We start from the raw sequence: 20,318 nt of genomic DNA, 5'->3' as shown, positions 1-20,318 counted from the left end.
AAAGATTTGAAATAATGACCGCTGCACTTGTTTGAGACAGGTGATTTTAACTTCAGACAGGCATTCTTTTAAATATTTGCCAGTTCAAATAACAAGAAGTGTACTGCAGTCCCCTCTGAGATATGAGTGGTTGCAGATGTGTATTTATATATCTTTAATACCTCACAAATGAGCCCCACTCACACTCAATGACTAAGGCCCCAATCCTTTAGCTGTATGCGCACAGGTCTACTCATGTGTATGCATTTGCACTATCAAGGCCTAGGTGTGGAACAGGCACTGTATTAAGCCACCCATTCTGCATTTTAACTCATATATTCTCTGCTGGGGAAGTGGTGTGTTAATAGATGCTCACCCCCAAAAGCTTGTGGGAGTACATTAGCAGTTATCTGTCATGAAAGAAAACAAACTGATCATGAACTAGAAATGAATAAGACTGAACTGTTAGAAATGGGTCTAGACCAGTGGTTCTCAAACTTATTTGACCCTTGTGTCTGTAGTTGTTTACGCCCTCCTCCCCAAGAACATACATCACCACCAAGCTCTAAAGGCAGAGCAGAGGCTGCTGGCTGGGGGCCCAGCTCTGAAGGGAGTGCCGCACCAGAAGCAACACAGAAGTAATGGTAGCAATGGGGAAAGTGATATTCATCAATATAAATTTTCACAGCAGACATAGCGTCCCATTACCACCCTTACTTCTGTACTGCTGCTGCTACTCCGAGGCTGACAGACAGAGCCCTGCCACCTCCAGGTGTGGGATTTGGGGAGGGTGGGGGGAAGGAGAGCCTGATCCCAGGTGGCAGGGTTCCCCGTTTATCCCCAGCTTCCGAGTATGCATGGTCCTTCTGCACAAGCCTCAGACACCTGGAGCTGACAGCCAGAGCAATTAAACAAAACAACACACACAGCTTGTGCCTCTCTTGACACATTCACGGGCCTCTCTTGGAAGGCCCACCCCATAGTTTGATAACTGCTGGTCTAGACTCTTTTGATTTCCCATTTGTCTCCTATCCTTTCAAAATTTCTTCTGACCCTCCTTCTTCATATGGCTGAGGTAAATGTAGAGCAACAACTATAATTTTATGTTTAGATAGTTAAGCCAGATAATTGCATCTGGAGTAGCAGAGTGTACTGCTGGCGACACCTCCTTTGTATTTGTGAATTGGGCACTGAGTTCCATGGTCTGTTCTGGGTGATGACAGTCACACATTGGAGAGTCTTTAATTTTCCATTACTGCAGCAAGTATCCACATCTGCCATGGTTTGTGCAGATAGGTTATGAGCAGCCCTAAACCATTTGTGGGAGATCGAAGCCAGAGATCTTCCTCATGGAGTCTTCCATGAAGTGTTTATTTGTGACTTCTTGTGAATTCCATTCAGCTTTGTAAACTTCATCAGGGTTGAAGTTGCATTACTGAAGATTAAATGCATGGGTCCAAAAAGGCTTGTGCGATTTCAAGTGGTGGTGAAGAACATTGTTAAGGTCCTGGTGGATGGGAAAATGCTCATTTTCCACGATCCTCTGAAATTTCTGAAGGGTTGTGGCATCATGGCAAATGGAGGGGGGCGCAATGTGCGACAACACTGGCAGCCAAGGTGTTGGGGTCAAGCTGAGGGTTCCAGTGATGCACCACATTGCAGTGTTTAGTTGGACATCAACAAGTCGAGTATGGCTGCTTCTGGTCCATACCGGTGCATAGGCTTTGGCTAAGGAGTACACAAGGGCTATCGCTGATGTCTGTAACACTGATGCTGACGCTCCCCAGCTTGTGCTTGCCGGTTTCTGGACCAGGTTGACTCTTGTCTTCGTCTTGGCAGCTACCTTCTTCAGATGGTCATGGAAGGTTAGCATGTGGTCCAGCTTCACTCTGAGATTTGCTGGAGTGAGGTCATGTAGCACTGTGTTGCCACAGAAGGTCACTTTCAGGATGTGTTTAGTGTTCCTGGTATCAAGATGGAATGTAGTGACTGTTGTTTTGTGAGGATTTGGCTTAAGTCTCCATTTCTGGAAATATTCCTCTCTGATGTTTAGGTCCCTGTTCAAGGTGGACTTGACGTCACTGAAGATGGCTACTTGAGTTGCCAGGGCAAGGTCATCCGCACATGCAAATTTGTATAACTTTGTTGGAGGCATGTTGCTCATGTAAACATTGAAAACCATCAGCGCAACTACTGGACCTTATGGCAGTCCGTTGTTCAGGAACTGGGGCAAACTGACTTTGTTGCCCAAGTGGACACGTAGCTGCCTATTGCTCAGCATCATCCATAGCAGACAGTGTGTTTCGTCAGGGGATGATCCTTGTGAGCTCCAGCATCAGACCTTTAATCCAGACTGCCCCGAAGCAGCATGAATTAAAAAACTAAATAACTTGCTGTAATTTATAATTACAAGTCTACTTCCTCCATACATGTGATCTTGATATAATTATATTAAAATATTTTTATTTGTGTTAACATTTGTGCATTTTGGTTTATTCCTGACAAAAGGACATTGGTTTTCTTAAAGCCCAGGGCAGAAAAATTCAATAATTAAAAAAACAATAAAAATGGATTTTTAATTACATACATTTTTCTTTTTCAAAATAACCTATTTTATTTAAACTGTAAATTACAACCTATACTTAAATTACAACATCCTATTAAGGCCTATGCTTGTTTTCTTCTTCCAATCTATGAATAAAAATAATGAGAGAGGATGAATCTACTAGTTCTAAAAAACTGAAGGGCATGGTGGCCAGAAACAAGTACTTCGATTCACTAACTACAGATACAGTTTAAAAATCTGTGCCATCAAGCATCCTCCTGGTTAGCAAAAAGAAGTACGAAATTTAGTGTAAAACCTATGTCTAGTTGCAAATCAACATGTCTTAATGATTACCAATCAATGTTTCTTTAGGAAAATAATTACAAAGTACAAATGCAAAACAAGATTAAAATTAATTATGTAAATCAAGGTGTCCTGCCCACTGATTTAAATCCCGATTAAAATGCTAATTTAAATCACTTTGATCAAACTGATTTAACTCAATCAACTTTGAGCCTTTGAATGGTTTTATGCAATTTACTATTTGGTATTCTTAAAAATGTGTAAGCAAGCACTTAGCAATTATGGGAACAGGCGCTTTAAAATTCAATAAATATATAGTAGTTAGATCTCTCCCACTATTACCATGCATTTTTAAAAAATCTGGTACTGCTCATATGTGCATGACTATAGCAGCTGATTTTATCAGGCACAGATTTGTGTTTCTGAGATCACTATAAGGCAATACAACATATTCATGTAACCAGAAGACAGCATTAGTTTCTATACTACAAATGAAATCTAACTTCTGTAGGGTCATTCGCTGAAGGCATGAGCAAGCAAAAAACAGACAAGCTGAATGCACCTCAAGAATGCTATATATGTGCATCTCAAACACACACAATTCATTTAAAGAGAAGTTTGACTTAATTAAAATAATACTCATGGCTCACATTAATATTCTTTTCATCAGATGAAAAACAATTAATTCAATTTCCTTAATACTTCATTCAAGAGTCACAGTTTCCTCTATCAATCTTACACTATTCCAGGGCAGTTTAAGAATTATGATGTAATAATTGTTCTGCACCACCACCTAATAAAATTCTCATCTACTGCCTTATAAATCGCAATTCACATTTCAATCTTTAGACACTAGATGGCACCCTTTTGAAGCAATCATTGTAGAAGCACATAACACCAGCAGAGAAAGGGTATCTTAACAGAACGAAAAGATGCCACTATGAATGTTTTGTATAGAAAGCAAATGACTCTGGATCAATACTATTCCTGTAAAAAAATTATCTAGGTTAATAAGAGATCCTGGAGCAATTACATGAATATGCTGTAATTATTTACTTCCACAATAAAAAGGGTTTGGCTTTGACACACACACACACACACACACACAGTTAATGGATATACATGGGTCAAATTAACCATTTAATAACAACACTATAACTGGGCCAAAACTGTTGTTCTAGGACTTATGCATGAAAAAATTTCTAGTCTACCTTTGAGACTAAAGTAAAGAGCCAAATTACTGCAATGGTTATATTACAATTTTTTTTAAAGTGATTGATCACACACTTAGTGCAGCACTAGGGAGGACACTGTAAAGAGTATCGCTGTGCACTATGGCTGCTCACACCTGGTTGTCAATCAACCAAGTTAACTCTGCAGTGAAGGCATATCTTTAGTTGATTTCTAACAAGGTTCTGAAAGCAGCTACTCAGTGAAGATGTAATGCCTACCCGTGCTGCTGTATTGCTTGCACAGTTTTCTGAAAAGTAAGGAAAGCTATTTCCACAGTCAAGTAGTGACAGAAACTGGGTTGGGTTTTTTGTTGATAAATGATCATTTTAAGTCTCTACAAGTCTCATAAAAGAAAGACCATAAAAACAAACTCTGGATTTTCCACTAGCTATCCTAACTAATTTTTTTAAAGCCATAATTATCCAGTGCAACAAGAGACCTTTGAGTGTCAGTCATATTTAGGATATGTGCCATTCATATAAAATGCCTTTATGTAAGTCTTCAAAGAGTACATTTACATTTAACTGTTTTTACACCTTCATGTGACAGTTGTTTGAGAAGTCTATTCCCTTCTCCTGGAAGGAAGCAGCTATCAGAGACCACACTGAAAAAAGATGATGATAAGCAATTGCTGGCTGCAGCAAGGAAAAACACATTGCCTTCCAGACTGAAGCTCAAACTGAGGGGTAGATGCAGGTGCTGAGAGTTGTTTCCCTTAAAATAATCATCAGTGTACTAACTGACAATGTTGATATTAACGTGTCATCATTAGGCTTCTGAGAGAACACTATGTTCACTTGAACAGTGGCACATAACATTTCTCAGAGCTATTTTGGAGATTTTCAGAATTCTTTGTCTGCAAAGAAGACGACACTATATTGGTACATATTTGGAAAGTTATTTTTGCAACCAGAGTGGCTAAGAAAATGTTTTTAAATTAAATCTCAAATTCTCCAGACTGTTTAACAGACAGAGGGAAAAAAAACCTCATACCTTTTTAGGTACATTATCACTGTCCATTTCATATCTATGCTTTAGACAACGTCTTTCCAGCAGAGAAAAAACATTGTGCCATAAAATTACTCCAGTCCTTAATATCTTAAAATAGAATTAATTTTCAAAATATCGTTCAAACAAAGTTAAATCAAAACAATTTGTTAGAGAAAAAGAATAAACATTTCTAAAGAGATATAATAGGTCACCACAGAGAGTTTCGGTTGTTTCTGACTTTTTCTTGGCTCACCAAGAATATCGTTACATAGAGCCTCTAGTGCATCAGAAACCTCCACACAAGATTTAAAGATAATCTGCAGCAAATGGGGAAGAAGAGAGAAATTTGTGCTCATGCCCTTTCTTTTTGTTTCTTTATGATATGTAAAGGTGGTCTGAAAGTGGGGTTTGGGGTTTGTTTAATTTTATTTAATTTAATTCTTCTTGTTTTTCATATAAAACGTTCAGGTCATGGCAAGGCTGGAAGACTCCGTGATGACTGGAAAACTACCAAAATGGTGACATCACAAGAGCCAACAGAAATCTGAGCAATGGAGAGGGGAAGAAATTTTTAGTCAGTCTGTTTCAAACTTTTTGTTTTTAATGTTTACAGCTACGACATTTCAGTTACTAAAATCCCAAATAAAGTGAGCACTGTTAAAGATTCAACCTCAATTAAGGTGTTAGAAGTCTCAATAAACATCCCTGAGACCTCCCAGAGGGTCCTCCAGCATAACCAAAGACGACCACATTAGACATTCTTGATATTTATAACAAAACAAAAAAATTAGGGAAAAAAACCTTCAAACACAACAAACTTTTCAGGCCTTCTTTATATATCATAAAAGAACCCAAAAAGGCAAAAAGCCAATTGTTGAAAAAAATCCGTTGAAGGTCATCTTTAACAAACCTCCAACTTCTACAAGCAGGTAATCTATCATAATTCCCGTTTCAGAGAGGAGTGCTAGAAAAACCTTCCTCCCTTGCTTACACAAACTGGTTTGCAAAGAATTCTGCAGTATAATTTCTGACCTCTAACTTCCACACTCAACCATACCAACTGCACAATTATATGCTCAGCTTGGTCTCTCAGTTATATTTTCCATTCATCTTTGAAGTCTGAAGGCTTAGATTAATCCAGCAGGTTTCTCTTGCTCTCACTTTCCTAGCCATCAAAAACTTTTCCGTCATGAAACAGATCATTCATTACCTCAAACATTTATCTAGGAAATTTCTTATTCAGCCTCAGACAGATGGTGGTGATCAATGCAAACCCACCTGCTATATTCAAAAGCACCTGTTTTTATTCCCAGTTAACTGTTCTCTCAAATAGTAGCTTTTCCTCTCTCCCTTTAACACTGCAGTTTCTATAGTTAATGATACTGCCTTCATCTTACTTTTAAAAAATGACAACTGTACATGAAAACTATACAGGACACATTAAATATGGTCAAAAATGTAGTAGTTCACATAAGCCTACACTAGAAAAGTTACCATATTGCTGACAAGGGCTTCAGTTGAACACAGTAAAAGTACACATGTAGACCAGTACAAGCTAACTTCAGCATGATTTCAGAAAAGAAAATGACTGTTTCTGTTGTTTATCCTGGTCTATAATTGCTGTTCAACCATGTAGAGATACTGCTGATACTCACTGCAGCAAAAGTTAATTTTCCAAGGTTACACTAGGCCATAGTGAGTTTCACTGGCTCCTCCTGCTGGAAGCACTAACCCCTTGCCTCATGTCATTCAAACCACATGCTCAAGGTGATCTAAATCAGATGCTCATTAACTGGCATTTTCCTCTTCTTCTTCCAGCTTTAAATTTTTTTTTCTGTCTCTTAGCAGAATTGAGCAATAATAAATTTAAGCAAAATTGGACAGAAAATAATTATGGGGAATAGATATGCATTTTCAAATAGTTGTCATCCCTTTGAAAATCAGAATGGAGTAATGTGAAAAGAACTAAGAGGAGGAAGGATTTTTTTGCTGATCACCTTCTTCTTCCAGATTGGTTTGGTCGTTATTTAACATGGGACTTTTTACATTTCCTCTAGCACAAGAAGTTTGAAAGTGTGTAAGACAGAGATGGCAGAGTCATTATTAAACTGTTCCAGACATGACGGGCTCTCACACATGCCTCTAATTACTGTTCAACACATTATATAAAGTTGTACTTGGGTCTTGTTTCAGTAAAGAAGCAAAGTATTTTTATTAAGTGTCAATAAGTGACATAGGGATGGGACTAGTGGATTTTCCATTCCAGCCTATCACATTCATTAATGAATAATTAAACATAAAAAAGGTTTTAACAGATATTGTCAGTTCAAGTTTTGCCCCAAATTCAGGGCTCTTCTGAAAAAAATAAGACCATGAAAAATATGTCCATGAACTTGTCTTTAAGAAAACAGTGGAAAAAATTATTTTGAACAAATCTCTGTAGTGTTTGCATTTTGAGTGTTCTTAGTAGTGCATGAGAACCAAAAGGAAACACTAACTAGAAAGAAAGTGAAACTGATTAGTGCTAGTGTTGTCAAGCGATTAAAAAAATTAATCACAATTAATCGCACTGTTAATAATAGAATACCATTTATTTAAATATTTATGGATTTTTTCTACATAGTATAGTGCAATCTCTATCATGAAAGTGGAACTTACAAATGTAGAATTATGTACAAAAAACTACATTCAAAAATAAAACAATGTAAAATTTTAGAGCCTGCAACCCACTCAGTTGTTCAACCTACTTCTTGTTCAGCCAATCGCTCAAACAAGTTTGTTTACATTTGCAGGAGATATGCTGCCTGCTTCTTGTTTACGTCACCTGAAAGTAAGAACAGGCGTTCTCATGGCACTGTTGTAGCCAGTGTCGCAAGATATTTACATGCCAGATGTGCTAAAGACTCAGATGTCCCTTCATGCTTCAACCACCATTCCAGGAGACATGCGTCCATGCTGATGACGGGTTCTGCTCGATAACAATCCAAAGCAGTGCGGACTGATGCATGTTCATTTTCATCATCTGAGTCAGATGCCACGAGCAGAAGGTTGATTTTCTTTTTTGGTGGTTCAGGTTCTGTAGTTTCCGCATCCAAGTGTTGCTCTTTTAAGACTTCTGAAAGCATGCTCGACACCTCTTCCCTCTCAGATTTTGGAAGGCACTTCAGATTCTTAAACCTTTGGTCAAGTGCCGTAGCTATTTTTAGAAATCTCACATTGGTATCTTCTTTGCATTTTGTCAAATCTGCAGTGGAAGTATTCTTAAAATGCACATGTGCTGGGTCATCATTGGAGACTGCCATAACATGAAATATATGGCAGAATGTGAGTAAAACAGAGCAGGGGACATACAATTCTCCCCCAAGGAGTTCAGTCACAAATTTAATTAATGCGTTATTTTTTTAACGAGCATCATCGGCATGGAAGCATGTCCTCTGGAATGGTGGCCGAAGCATGAAGGGGCATACAAAACTTTAGCATATCTGGCACGTAAATACCTTGCAGTGCCGGCGACAGAAGTGCCATGCAAATGCCTGTTCTCACTTTCTGTGGCATTGTAAATAAGAAGAGGCAGCATTATCTCCTGTAAAGGTAAACAAACTTGTTTCTCTTAGTAACAGGCTGAACAAGAAGTAGGACTGAGTGGACATATAGGATCTAAAGTATTACATTGTTTTGTTTTTGAGTGCAGTTATGTAACAAACAAAATCTACATTTGTAAGTTGCACTTTCATGACAAAGAGACTGCATTACAGTACTTGTATGAGGTGACTGAAAAAACTATTTCTTGTTTATCATTTTTACAGTGCAAATTTTTGTAATCAAAAATATACACTTTGATTTCAATTACAACACAGAATATATATGAACATGTAGAATAATGTCCAAAATATTTAATACATTTAAATTGGTATTCTAGTGTTTCACAGTGTGATTAAAACTGAGATTAATCACAATTAATTTTTTTTAATCGGGATTAATTTTTTTAGTTAATTCCGTGAGTTTACTGTGATTAATCGACAGCCCTAATTAGTGCCTAGTCTCACAATCCAAGACAAGAGAAATGCAAAATATGAATATCATTAACAGTGAAAAGTAAATTAGATTTTTAACAGGGCTGTCGATTAATTGAGGTTAACTCACAAAGGCTCTAAAATTTTACATTGTTTCATTTTTGAATGCAGGGGTGTTTTTTTTTTAAAACATAAATTCTACATTTTTAAGTTCAACTTTCATGATAAAGAGGTTGCATTACAGTATTTGTATTAGATGAACTGAAAAATACTATTTTGTTTTTTTACAGTGCAAATACTTGTAATCAAAAATAAAGATAAAGTGATACTGTACACTTCGTATTCCATTTTGTAATTGAAATCAATATATTTGAAAATGTAGAAAACATCCAAAGATATTTCAAATACAATACCACTTTTTAATCGCAAAAGGAACAGGAGTACTTGTGGCACGTTAGAGACTAACAAATTCATTTGAGCCACAAGTACTCCTGTTCCTTCTTTGGATACAGACTAACACGGCTGCTACTCTGAAACCTTTTTAATTGCACGATTAGTCATGATTAATTTTTTTAATCGCTTGACAGCCCTAATTTTTAAGTTATTTCAGTTTTAATAATCAAAAGTGTGTGTTAAATTACACAGGTAAGGAAAAATGTACTCCAATCCTGCAAATGACTCCTTCCTCACAGAACCAGCTGCAGGACTGAGACAGGACTTTGTAGCCATCCTGAATGTCACATCAGCCAAACTTTGAATCATCCATCTGAAATCATTTTCTCAGTACTGTTACAACTTATAAGCAACTGCAGCATGCCTTTGGGCACCAGCGATATCATCAGACATATATTTAACTTCCTCTCCCCTGTGCAGACTGGCTGCTTGATCAAACTCCTCCTGCACAGTTTCTTCACATCAGCCTTATGTACCTGCACTCCATGTTCTCCTTCTTCCTTATCTTTCCTATATATCCTTCCACCACCCTTCCTTTGTCTTGTCCTTTAGCTGATGCTCCTTATAAAACCACACCCAAAACATTAAAAAAAAATCACAGAATTAACACAATGTTTTCAAACCATCATGTTGTTCACTCTGCTTGTATATTACCTTCTCCCTTCTCTCCATTCCCTTTTCTATTTAGATACATCTACACTACAATAAAAGACCAGCAGCACAGCTGCAGCTGGCCCAGATCAGCTGAGTTGGGTTTGTGGGACTCAGACTGCGGTGCTAACAGCTGCACTATAATGTTCAAGCTCAGGCTGGAGCACAGGCTTTGAGATCCATCCCCCCCACTATAGTGCCTGGGCTCCAGCTGAGGCCCAAACATCTACATGCAATTTTTAGCCCCACAGCCCAAGCCCTGCAAGCCTGAGCCAATTGACCCAGGCTTTGAGACCCAGTGCTGTAGGCTTTTTATTGCAGCGTAGACTTAGAGTGCAAAATCTTTGGGACAGGGATTGCCATTTACTCTATACTAGTACTAGACACAACAGAGCCCCAGTCTCAGTTAGGGCCTCTAGCTGCTGCTGCAATACAAATAATTAACAACATCTGCTATACTGCATAGCTTGAAGAGCAGATATTGTAAACAAACAAATTTATTTACCTATGGAACTAAGACAAGCTTAGTTGGTTAGAACTAAAAGAACGTTAAAAATCCAATTTACTTTCACAAATTATGCTGTTCACTTTTTAAAATTTCTCCAACATGGGCTAAATATCAATTAAGTCTGTTTCACTGTGCTACAAATTTGGGTTTCACCACAGAGGACTGTTTATTTGTTTAAAAACATGTTTCCAGGAAAATATAAACAAAATATGGAAACATTTCTATTGCTCTTAGTTTCTGCAAAATGTTTTGTTTGTTTGTTTTGTTATGGAAAAAATAAAACTCCGGACAACATTTAACAAGGTTTCTTTTTCATTTAACATGTATCATATCACATTAAGTTATTTACAAATGTAATGGTTATTCCAATAAATATGTAGAACACCAAAAATAGTACCTGTGTTTTTAAGATATCAGACTCGGGAGATATAATTTATATTCCCATTTACGTCAATTTGCTGTGTGACCAGGGAGAAGTCACCTAACCTCTGTGCCTCAGTTTCCCCATCAATAAATAGGAATATTCAGAGGGTTTTATATCATTTGTGAAGTTCTTTGAGTATCTCAGATGAAAAATGCTATAAAAACAACAACAACAGAATTTAGGATGGGCACATTGATATAACTAAAATTACCTAGTCACCAGATATACTTCAGGAATATAAGGGACACGTGAAAAATTAAAGACAAACTTATTTTTAGTCTCTCTTCATATAAGAATTACTGCTGAAATTAAGGCACAAATCCTCTTCTCTACATTCAAACCTCACTTAATGTGCAATGGCAGTCAAAAAATACCACAAAAAAACCAACAACAATCCATAATCAAACAAAAAAGTTGACATACTGTGAGGCCCCCAACCCTAGAAAATTTGAGCATGGGAGTAATTTACTCACATGAACAGCCCCTTAAGTAGTTGAGGGAATAGGATTTTAAGCATAGAAAGAATGAATAGAAAAAATACATTAAATATTTACACTACACAAATTGGTGGTATGTCCTCACTTGGAATACTGTGTTTAGTTCTGGTCACCTTATTTCAAAAAGAATGTTACAAAAATAGAGTATACAATACAGCTATTAAAAAAGTGAAAGTGTTACATTTAAATAATTAACTTTCTGGGAAAAAGTTAAACATTTTTAGTTTTCTGATGAAATATTATTAAAAAATTCAAAGAAAGCACACGCTTTCTGTAAAAATTTTCATTTAATTGAAAACCCAACTTTTGTTCAAAAACGGTTTCCATGCATAATTTTCAATGAACCCTAGTTCAGAAAAAGCTCACAAGAATGACCAGATAAATAGAAAATATTTTTATATGAAGAGAGATTAAAAACACTGGGTATCAGAGGGGTATCCATGTAGGTGTAGCCACAAAAACAACAAGGAGTCTGGTGGCACCTTAAAGACTAACAGATTTATTTGGGCATAAGCTTTCGTAGTTAAAATAGCCCACTTATTCAGATGCATGGAGTGAAAATTACAGATACAGGCATAAATATACTGGCACATGAAGAGAAGGCTCACTACAAAAGCAATTTTCCCTCTCTTGGTACTGACAACCCCTCATCAATTATTGGGAGTGGACCACATCCACCCTGATTGAATTGGCCTTGTCAACACTGGTTCTCCACTTGTAAGGTAACTCCCTTCTCTTCCTGTGCCAGTATATTTATGCCTGTATTTGTAATTTTCACTCCATGCATCTGAAAAAGTGAGGCTTTTTACCCACAAAAGCTTATGCCCAAATAAATCTGTTCGTCTTTCAGGTGCCACCGGACTCTTTGTTAAAAATACCAGGACTGTTTATTTGAGAGAGGAGACAAGATAGAGGTATACAGAATAATTAAAGGTATAAAGAAGCTGAACTGAGAGTATAAATTAATGAGTAACTTGTGGAGATTTGGAGAACATCTCCCACAGGCAGGTTATTCCATAATTATTCACTGTGGATTTTATTGCCCTTTTCTCTGATGCTTCTGCCCTTGGCCATTCTAAGAGATAGGATACTGGATTAGATAGAACACTGGTCTGATCCAGTATTGCAAACCTATGTTCCCAAAAAGCTTCCTTTTTCAGAACAGATCAACCTATTTGTTGCAAACCATTGATCTGTCACCCTTTTATTTGGTTCATTTGGTGATTTCCCTATGTATTCATTGCTAATAGCTCTGCAGTGAATGCCAGTTATAACCATATCTGGATCTTTTAGCTATTCATGTATCGTACTGGCAAGGACTGTGTTGCTGCCTTCTACCTTGTCCCCTTTAACAGAAGATAACAACTGACTACTGTTACCTAGTAGTGGAGAGTCTCCATTAGCTCATATAGTAGAAATCTGTGCTGCAGGGCTTAACATCCAGGATTCAAACCCTGTTGACAGACCTTCCTGAGGGCTGCCACATTCATAGCCTGGACTATGGTCTCTGCCATGCATCCATGGCAGTGGGAGCTGTGGAATTAGTTACCAAATATAGAGGGTGCAGGTCATTCTCCCAGGGAGTGGGGGACAGTTCCCCAAGCCCACACCAGCAAAACCCATGGAAAAGTAATTTAGAAATTGAGGGTGAATGCCCCAGAGCCCTGTGATGAGTGACCACAGTGACCCCAGGTAACAGAGGACTCACCCCATGTCCTCAATACCTGTCCCTCACAAAGATCCCTGTGCCTCAGGGGTTCACCCCACATACTCAGCATCTGCCCCACACTGCGATCCCTGTGTCCCGGGGAGGTTTCACACCCCCCCCCCCCACGCTCAGCACCTGCCCCTCCCCGTGTCCCGGGGAGGTTTCACCCCCCCCCCCCCACGCTCAGCACCTGCCCCTCCCCGTGTCCCGGGGAGGTTTCACCCCCCCCCACGCTCAGCACCTGCCCCTCCCCGTGTCCCGGGGAGGTTTCACCCCCCCCCCCACGCTCAGCACCTGCCCCTCCCCGTGTCCCGGGGAGGTTTCACACCCCCCCCCCACGCTCAGCACCTGCCCCTCCCCGTGTCCCGGGGAGGCTTCACCCCCCCCCTCAGCACCTGCCCCTCCCCGTGTCCCGGGGAGGCTTCACCCCCCCCCCTCAGCACCTGCCCCTCCCCGTGTCCCGGGGAGGCTTCACCCCCCCCCACCCTCAGCACCTGCCCCTCCCCGTGTCCCGGGGAGGCTTCACCCCCCCCCCCACCCTCAGCACCTGCCCCTCCCCGTGTCCCGGGGAGGCTTCACCCCCCCCCCACCCTCAGCACCTGCCCCTCCCCGTGTCCCGGGGAGGCTTCACCCCCCCCCCCCCACCCTCAGCACCTGCCCCTCCCCGTGTCCCGGGGAGGCTTCACCCCCCCCCCCCCCTCAGCACCTGCCCCTCCCCGTGTCCCGGGGAGGCTTCACCCCCCCCACCCTCAGCACCTGCCCCTCCCCACCCTCAGCACCTGCCCCTCCCCGTGTCCCGGGGAGGCTTCACCCCCCCCCACCCCACCCTCAGCACCTGCCCCTCCCCGTGTCGGCTTCACCCCCCCCCACCCTCAGCACCTGCCCCTCCCCGTGTCGGCTTCACCCCCCCCCACCCTCAGCACCTGCCCCAAACCGCAGTCCCTGTGCCCTGGGGGTGCACCCCACACGCTCAGCACCTGCCCCCTGTGTCCCGGGGAGGCTTCATCCCACATCCTCAGCCCCTCGGTGCCCTGGGCCCGGCTCCGCGGCCCCACACGCTCCCAACCCCGCTTACCCCGGCCCGGCCCCGGCCCCACGCGGTAGATTCCCCGCTCCCCCGCCTCAGTCCGCTCAGCCGCCTCCTCCCCGGCTCCGCCTCTTCCTCCGCACGCTGCCTCCCGCCGCCGGTCCTTCCTGCCGCTCCGCGGGCTTGCGAGCGCGGCCGGCGCCCGGGCTCCGCTCTGCGTCACGAGCCGCGCGCCGGGGAGCGGTAAACGGGACGGAGCCGGGCCAGCGGCGAGGGGTAAGGAGCGGGCGGAGGCTCCTGGGAGGGGCCGGGTGAGGTGGGCCCAGGGCAGGGACAGGAGCCGGGGCACAGGCTGCGCCCCGCACCCCCCAATGCCGTCCCTGAGTCCCGCGGGCTCCCCAGCCTGCCCGGCAGTAGCGCTGGGCCTAACCCGCGAGCGGCCGGGCCGAGCTCGGCGCTGCACAGGTTCACGGGTTCACTGCGGACGTGCCGAGAAACCCCTCCGGTGCCGGGGGCTGGGCGAGCTGCCCCGACCCAAAGCCGAGGCTTCCCTCCGGGCCCGCTCAGGCTGTCGGCCCGGGGGGGAGGGTGGTGTTATTGCAGTGCCGGGGGGCTGATCACTGGGCCGAGCCACTCCCTCTCTTTGACTGGCTGGTTTCCTGACGATGCGATTATGCTTTCAGGCTTTTAGGAAACTTACCACTGTACAAACCAACGGTTTATTCTCCACCTAGTGATGAGACCCTATCCCTGACCCCTGACAGTGCTGAAGTTTCCCTGTAGGAGAATAAATGGCCACTTTATTTTGCTTTAATCATCAGTGCCGTTTTGTTTTTTTGCTGTACACAATGAGTAATTCCCCTATCCTGCCACGCAGATGCGAGCACTTGATTTTTGTAGACAGTGCTGAGTTTAGGTCATTATAGTGACTGATAATGGAAGGTTCTCATTAGCTGTGCTTCTGGGCGCTGTTGGTGGGCAAACTTTTTGGCCTGAGGGCCATGTCGGGGCTCCAAAGCTGTACAGAGGGAGGGGTAGGGAATTCTGTGCCTCCCCAAACAGCCTGGCCCCCGCCTTTATCTGCCCCCTCCCACTTCCTGCCCCCAACTGCCCCCCTCAGAACCACTGACCCATCCAACCCCCACTCCTGGGACCCGCCGCCCCTAACCGTCCCCACCCCACCCGGAGTCCCACGCCCTATCCAACTCCCCCAACTGCCCCACCCCTATCCACACCCCTGTGCCCTGACAGGCCCCCTGGGACTCCCACACCTATCCAACCCCCCATTTCCCATCCCCTGACCGCCCCCCACCCCAGAATCTCCGCCCCATCCAACCACCCCTGCTCCCTGTCCCTTGACTTCCCCCTGGGACCTCCTACCCCTTATCCAATGCCCCCGCTCCCTGCCCCCTTATCATGCCGCTCAGAGCAGCAGGACTGGCAGCCATGCGGCCCGGCCTGAGCCAGCCACGCCGTGGCACTGCCCTGCAGGAGCTCGCAGCCCGCCTCCCAGAGTGCTGGTGGCACGGCAAGCTGAGGCTGCACGGAAGAGCAGGGGAGGGGCCAGAGACTAGCCTCCCCGGGAGCTCAAGAGCCAGGCAGGACACTCCCGCGGCCGGTAAACGCTAGCAGGAAATTGTTTCTGTCAGGGAACTGGTCCTAGTAGGTCTTTTCCAACTCTGATAGTATGATTTTTGAACTTCACTTGAATACTAAATCTCTTTCCAGATTAAAACACGTTTTCCTTTGAAGACGCAGCCTGTATATTCACACCTGAGTTAAATGTAAACTAGTTAAATGGTTAACATTGGAATAAAACTGAAAGATTTGGCTGTGGACAGTTATTCTTTATTTGTGGTAGCACCCCATCATGTGATACGTGCTTTCCATATAGAGAAGAAGGCATAATGCCTGCCCCCAGGCACTCACAATCTAAAACCAGACAGAGAGCGGGTTGAGGGATTAGATCGACAAATATTCAGTTAAGAAATGAATGCATGTAATTTTGGCATAATTTATCTTCATGTGTAGTATAGTCAGCCTATGGTTTAAAATTTGCAGTGGTGAAAGACTATAGTCACTTTTTGACCTTTATATTTTGATTTTGTATATTTAAATAATTCTCAAGACAAGGAATTAGTAGATTTGAGATCACTGCTCTCTTCTTAAAGGGAATCTAATATAAAGCTGTACTTGGCACTGGCATGACTTTTGTTGGTATACTCTGTCCAGTTCTGGTATCCAGAGTTCAAGAATGATATTGGTACATTGGAAAGGGTTCAGAGAAGAACCACAGGAATGAATAACGAATTAGAAAACATGCCATATAATGAGAGACTCGAGGACTCTTAATCTGTTTATTTTAACAGAGATTTAAGGGGTGATTTGACTGCAGCAGTCTATGACTACTTGGTGAACAAATACTTAATAATGGGCTCTTCAATGTAGCAGAGAAAGGTATGACACGATCCAATGGCTGGAAATTAAAACTAGACAAATTCAAATTGGAAATAAGGTATAATTTTTAGCAGTTGGAACAATTTACCATGGGGTCATGGTGGAGTCTTCATCACTAGAAATTTTTAAATCAGGATTGGATGTTTTTCTAAGAGAGATGCTCTAGAAATTATGGGGAAGTTCTATGGCCTGTGCTATACGGGAAGTCAGACTAGATAATCACAACAGTCCCTTCTGGCCTTGGAATCTATGAATGTAAATAATCCTTACGTCCAAAGTGGGTATATTACAGAGGTTAAAATTGTGGCTTTGTGATTGGTCCCAGAGTTCAGTTTTGATCCTCCACCTGAAAATCTCCATGAAGACAATATCTAAGGGCTTTCCAGAACCTGGTGAACTTCAGTTTATTAAACAAGGTGATGCATTAATTAGAAATGGTTGGAGAGGATAAACAATTGAGTATAAACCATGAAACAATTAACCAGTGACCTAAATCAACAAACCATAACGCACACTTAGGCAGTGTCCAGTATCTTTATGTCCACTTCCCCGAAGTGAGGCAGCTTTTAGGCAGCAATCAGTAAGTCATGGTTATATGAATGCAGAAACAAAGTCTGTCCTCAATCCAGGTTCCCTGTCAGCATGTCTGTCTCCATATCCTCCTTTCCAGAAAAATCTCCTCAAGGTAGACACCGCGGGATCACCTCAACCCCTTAACCATGCACCTTCCCCGGTGCCCACTGGTGAAAGAGATGGACCAGTACAATGGCATGTGAACTAGGGGCAAGAAAATTAGAGAATAGGAGCTAAAACTGAATCTGAACAGCAATTAGCTAATACAAAGATAAAAATATATAATTGTTAGAAGCAGGTAGCCTCCAAGAGAATTGGTGGGTTTCCTGGGCTAGCAGGGGGAGAACGGAGCAATTATGGAAAAGCTCAACTGATTCTTTGCATCTTTCTTAATCACAAAGACCATAGTTTTCATATAATAAAGCTTGAGGTATTCTTTGGGACTGAGGTTTCAGAAGAGGAGGTCCTGGAATAAACTGATAAAGAACAAGAAGTCAGTGGATCAAATAGTGAAAATCAGAGTTCTGAAGGAACTTATGTGGCTGAGCTGCTAACAAAAAATTCAGTCTCATGAACATAATTCTCTCTGTGGGAGGACTGGAGAGTAGCAAATTTCACTTTCATATAAAAAGGCATTGGGATGGTCCTGGAAATGACAGACCAATGAACTGCACTGAAGTACAATGAACATGAGTTATGAGGAGAGGCTGAGGGAACTGGGGATGTTTAGTCTACGGAAGAGAATAAAAGGAAGAGAAGAGAAGAAAGAGGGGGGATTTGATAGCTGCTTTCAACTACCTGAAAAGGGGTTCCAAAGAGGATGGATCTAGACTGTTCTCAGTGGTAGCAGATGGTAGCAGATGACAGAACAAGGAGTAATGGTCTCAAGTTGCAGTGGGGGAGGTTTAGGTTGGATATTAGGAAAAACTTTTTCACTAGAAGGGTGGTGAAACACTGGAATGCGTTACCTAGGGAGGTGGTGGAATCTCCTTCCTTAGAAGTTTTTAAGGTCAGGCTTGACAAAGCCCTGGCTGGGATGATTTAATTGGGGATCAGTCCTGCTTTGAGCAGGGGGTTAGACTAGATGACCTCCTGAGGTCCCTTCCAACCCTGATATTCTATGATTCTATGAAACTTGAATATAAAACACAAACAAACTAGCACTTATTCTTCAGTGGAAAATAATTAGGGCTGTCAAGCTATTAAAAAATTGAATCATGATTAATCGCATGATTAAAAAAATTAATCGCACAATTAATTGCACAGTTAAACAATAATAGAATACCATTTATTTTTGGGTGTTTTCTACATTTTCCAATATAGTGATTTCAATTACAATGCAGAATACCAAGCGTACAGGGCTCACTTTATTTTTATTACAAACATTTCTACTGTAAAAAATGAAAGAAATAGTATATTTCAATTCACCTAATACAAGCAATGTAATGCAATTTCTTTATAATGAAAGTTGAACTTACAAGTGTAGAATTATGTACAAAAAATAACTGCATTCAAAAATAAAACAATGTAAAAGAACCTACAAGTCCACTCAGTCCGACTTCAGTCAAATCTGCTGTGACAGTGTTCTTAAAATGGAAATGTGCTGGGTCATCATCCGAGATTGCTATAACATGAAATATATGGCAGAATGCGGGTAAAACAGAACAGGAGACATACAATTCTTCCCCAAGGAGTGCAGTCACAAATTTAATTAACGCATTATTTTTTTAACGAGCACCATCAGCATGGAAGGATGTCCTCTGGAATGGTGGCCGAAGCATGAAGGGGCGTATGAATGTTTAGCATATCTGACATGTAAATACCTTGCAACGCCGGCTACAAAAGTTCCATGAGAACGCCTGTTCTCACTTTCAGGTGACACTGTAAATAAGAAGCAGTCAGCAGTATCTCCCGTAAATGTAAACAAACTTGTTTGTCTTAGCAATTGGCTGAACAAGAAGTAGGACTGAGTGGACTTGTATGATCTAAAGTTTTGCATTGTTTTGTTTTTGAGTGCAGTTATGTAACAAACAAAAAAAATCTACATTTGTAAGTTACAGTTTCACGGTAAAGAGATTACACTACCGTACTTGTATGAGGTAAATTGAATCAAATTTCTTTTGTTTAACAGTGCAAACATTTGTAATTAAAAATAATATAAAGTGAGCATTGTACCCTTTGTATTCTGTGTTGTAATAGAAATCAATATATTTGAAAATGTAGAAAAACATCCAAAAATATTTAATAAATTTCAATTGGTATTCTATTCTTTAACAGTGTGATTAATCATGATTAATTTTTTTAATTGCAGTTAATTTTTTTGAGTTAATCGCATGAGTTAACTGCGATTAATCAACAGTCTTAAAAAATATGTTGCTCTAATTTACTAAATAATGGATAAAGGAGAACTGGTTAATATAATTTATTTGGACTTCCAAAAAGCTTTTAAGGTCCCTAATGAGAGGCTAAAAGCCTTTCTGTGAAAGGCCGTGCTCTGTCATAGAGCTAAAACTGTAAACAAAGAGTAAGAATAAAAGGTCAATTTTTAGCCAGGCGATATGTTATATTGGGCAATGGGTACATGCAATGTGCTAGGGTAGGTATTTAATATATTGGTGATCTGCAAAAAGGGTGGGGTGTCAGTGAGAGCAAAAATTGCAGACATAAAATTATTTAATTAGTCAAAACCAGAGAAGACTGTGATGAAGTGGAACCAAAAAAACACAGGTGAACTGTCAGCATGTTGACAAGTGAAATTTAGTATTGACAACTACAACGTGAAACATATTGGAAGGAAAATTTTGAACTATTAATTGACATTTCTGGATTCTAAGGCCTGGTCTACAGTATGTGTTTATTTCGGAATTAGCCGAGTTAATTCGAAATAGAACTGATTCCGTCCACACGACCAAACCGTTTTTTTTTATTTAAATTGCTCTTTAAATTTAAAGCTCTTT

General features: G+C 41.5%; 2 protein-coding genes across 7 annotated transcripts in view; one reads left to right on the top strand and one right to left on the bottom strand.

Moving 5' to 3' along the window:
* Positions 1–14,454, bottom strand: part of GSTCD (glutathione S-transferase C-terminal domain containing) — a 129,130-nt gene extending 114,676 nt beyond the window's left edge. For 2 of the 6 annotated variants that reach the window (XR_007356185.2, XM_075127562.1), the window contains exons 1-2: positions 12,976–13,129; positions 11,073–11,253 (exon numbers count right to left, since the gene is read on the bottom strand). The gene's annotated coding sequence lies outside the window, so the exon portion shown is untranslated. Of the gene's footprint in view, positions 1–9,992; positions 10,077–11,072; positions 11,254–12,975; positions 13,130–14,281; positions 14,351–14,379 lie in introns of those variants that run through there. The other 4 variants (XM_048846647.2, XM_048846648.2, XM_075127561.1 and 1 more) reach the window with 4 other exon arrangements.
* Positions 14,455–14,470: 16 nt separating this feature from the next.
* Positions 14,471–20,318, top strand: part of INTS12 (integrator complex subunit 12) — a 31,645-nt gene continuing 25,797 nt past the window's right edge. Inside the window, exon 1 of the mRNA XM_048846654.2 lies at positions 14,471–14,607. The gene's annotated coding sequence lies outside the window, so the exon portion shown is untranslated. The remainder of the gene's footprint in view (positions 14,608–20,318) is intronic.

This window comes from Caretta caretta, chromosome 4 (genome assembly GCF_965140235.1).
Source record: "Caretta caretta isolate rCarCar2 chromosome 4, rCarCar1.hap1, whole genome shotgun sequence".
In the NCBI taxonomy this organism is placed as follows: domain Eukaryota; kingdom Metazoa; phylum Chordata; order Testudines; family Cheloniidae; genus Caretta; species Caretta caretta.
This window is presented reverse-complemented; position numbering and strand designations above follow the sequence as displayed.